Source organism: Rattus norvegicus, chromosome 6 (assembly GCF_036323735.1).
Source record: "Rattus norvegicus strain BN/NHsdMcwi chromosome 6, GRCr8, whole genome shotgun sequence".
Classification (NCBI taxonomy): Eukaryota; Metazoa; Chordata; class Mammalia; order Rodentia; family Muridae; genus Rattus; species Rattus norvegicus.
In genome coordinates, this window is record NC_086024.1 from 119,508,351 (window position 1) to 119,511,718 (window position 3,368).

General features: G+C 42.7%; 1 pseudogene; it reads right to left on the reverse strand.

Annotated features, from left to right (window-relative positions):
- Positions 1 to 1,187: 1,187 nt before the first annotated feature.
- Phb1-ps13 (prohibitin 1, pseudogene 13) lies at positions 1,188 to 3,152 on the reverse strand (annotated as a pseudogene).
- Between the last annotated feature and the right edge of the window lie 216 nt (positions 3,153 to 3,368).

Genomic DNA, 3,368 nt, shown 5'->3' on the forward strand with positions numbered 1-3,368 from the left:
GCAGGATGTTTATGCTTCAAATGAACACAGCTAAAGGAAACATGTGTATGGTCATGCGTGTGTGTATATGGTAGATGATGATCTGCTCTCAATATGCTAATGCTTCACCAGTCTCTTTTTTGAAATTACATTTACAGGCAAGACTCATGAGATCTCTCAGACTCTGAACCGCCAACCAGGCAGCATACATGAGCTGGTCTAAGACCCCAGCACCTATACAGCAGAGGACTGCCTGGTCTGGCCTCAGTGGGAGATGTGCCTAACCCTTGGATGATTTGAGGCTCCAGGGAGAGGGTAGGCCTGGCAGGGAGGGAACATACAACAGCATGGAGACAGGGTAGGAGGAATGGAATGAAGGACTGTGGGAGGGGGTCTTTGGGGGAGGGTAATGATTGGACTGAAAAAAAATAAAAGTAATATAAAAAAATAGCATAACATCCAAGAAAAAGTGACTTTCTGTCACTCTTTGTAGTGTGAGAGACTGCATGCTTTGCAGAAACAAAATTTCTTTTTGTTTCTCTGTAAGATATGCATGCCATTTTTCCTACCTCAGTAAGGGCTGTCTATAGACCTTCATGTCTTCGCCTTTGGAAAAATGTAAGAAATACAAAATATGTGCATCATTTTCTCAAATTTCACCATGTGGAGGAATTCTACATTCTGCTTGCTGCTTCAGGCATTTCTTGGTTACATGTAATGAAACTACACACTCCCAACAGTGCAGCAGATATGCAAGTGTAGATATGACCAGCATGGTTTGAGGGGAGCATCAAAGAGCCACTTTCACTGTGTTCCTCACCGTTATTCTTTGAAATACAATCTGAGTTATCCAGCCCATCCAAATGTTTTAATAAAAATGCTCATAATCTTAGTCATAGTCTCCTCAGTTCTTATTTCCAGTTTTCTATCCTTGCTTTCTCTCCTTTTTTCCCCCCTGTGTGAACTATCCTGAATGTTCTCCATTCTCCATATATGGTTTTCTACCCAACCTTGTTGAAACATTAATGTCAAGAACAATAAAATTCTTCCCCTCTGTCCCATTCCTTTTTATCCCTGAAGTACTAGCAGATACCAGTGGATTTCAACACTTTTAGGAGTTAATGACCGAAGACCATCACAAAACACAGATATTTTACATTGCAATTTTTAACAGTAGCCAAATTACTATTAAAAAGTAACAACGAAAATAATTTTACCCCAACATGAGGAATTTTATTAAATGGTTACAGCATTAGGAAGGCGGGAAACTATTGAGATAGACAATGTAATTACATATTGATTATATGTTTTCCTTTATGTTTCACATATGCACAACTTATTTCCCCAAAGATGATCTAGGACTTTTACTAATATCATGCCATAAATTATTTAAATCTTCCGAAGGCTAAACACTGGGTATGAAAAAGGAGCTGCTTCTTTAGGAACTGGGGTTGAATTTATTTTTCCTTGCAGATTCAAGGAGTCTTGCCCTCTTTTATGTGGTTTTTAGTGCTTGAGTTCCTTTCTTCTCCCTCTTAAACTCGCAAATGGCAATTCTCTGTTAAGACACAGGGCATGGGGATATTACTACTTACTCGTTTCCAAAAATGGTATATTTGATTTTTATTTTTCTGTCAAGCTTTTGATTTTATGCTGCTTTGACTGTTAACGACAATTCTTTCTAATGTTATGGTTTATTTGGTTTACATGATTAATCCTCAATGCTATAGATGACAGCATTAACTGACCACCTTACTACCACCAAATATCAACTGCCTAATTCACAAGACTCGTTGCTTTCTGCAGTTGAAGAGATATGCAATGGCTGTAGAGTAACTGATGACGATAGACGTAGCAGAGTGCTGGATGAACTGGCTGTGAGTACTGGAGTGCTGTAGCTCTGACCTCTCATGACGACAGTCAGGGGAACTGAGTGGAAAAACAGACTCTCAGTGTCTATATCAAGGACATAGAATGACACCATGATTCCTGTCCTCTGGTGTTGATTTCAGACTCATAGCTTTGAGAATTCTGATAAAGCAAGCTTCTGTTGTTCAAAACTCACTGCTTTTGTTTGTTTGTTTGTTTGTTTGTTTAGAGAGATCTGAAGTGATTTTACCTTTATTTCCTTCACATTAAGACAATCATTAAATTTCACAGTGATTTCTGGGGTTGGGGCAGAAAAAAGGCGTCATTCCGAGCGATGGAGGCCGTGGCCTGGTTGGCCTTACTGGGGAAGCTGGAGGAGCACGGACTGCCCTGCTGGCAGGTAGGTGATGTTCCGAGAGTGGGAGAGCTGGAAAGCAATATCCTCAGCAGCTTCCAGCTTTCGCAGCTCGATCAGGCCATCACCGGAGGTGGCCAGTGAGTTGGCGATCAACTCGGCCGCCTTGGAGTCCCCCCTCAGCAGAGATGATGGCCGCCTTGTTCTGCTGCTCAGCCTTTTCCACTACAAATCTGGCTCTCTCTGCTTCCTGCTGAGCCACCTATTTGGCTTCCACCGCCTCTGTCAACTCCTTCCCGCACGTCAGATGTGTCAGGGACACGTCATCCAGGATGAGCCCGAATGTTGCTGCTCGCTCTGTGAGGACATCGCTCACCTGCCTGGAGACCAGCTCTCGCTGGGTAATCAATTCTCCAGCATCGAATCGAGCCACCACCGACTTGAGGATCTCTGTGGTGACAGATGGCAGCACCCGCTCATCATAGTCCTCGCCAATACTGGTGTAGATACCGGGAAGCTGGCTAGCCACTGGCCGGAAGAGGATAACATAGTGATGTTGACATTCTGGAAGTCTTTGCTACCAGTGATGACCGGCACATTCCGTGGTCGAGAGCAGCAGTCAAAGAGGATTGGCTTCTGTACCCAAGGGATGAGAAAGTGAGTCCCTTCCCCTACCACGATGTCCTGCACACCACTGAATTGGTCGAAGATGACAGCTCTGTGTCCGGCATCCACGTTATATAAATCAGAGTTCACCACGTCTCCTGCAACTGCTAATGCCAGGCCGAACTTTCCGATGGACTCAATCACTTTGGCAGCCATGACCCCTTCTGTTGCTTCCACTCTCACCTGTTTCCACTCTGACCTCCACATGAATTCCCCAGTGCTTTATATTTCTTAATGATAGGATCCTAACATATTTCTCCCATTTGTGAAATATAGGAGAACAAAGGATTATTATTCGTAAATGGGTAGTTTGGTTTAAATCTGATAAATATGAGTATTAGCTACTGTAATATTACTATAACCACACAACAACAACAACAACAACAACAACAACAACAATGTTCTCTTCAATTCATGCTTCAAAAGAAATCAGAATAAAACAAAGTGGCCATGGATAATAAGTCCATAGAACCACTGTATTGAACCACTCCCTCTAACT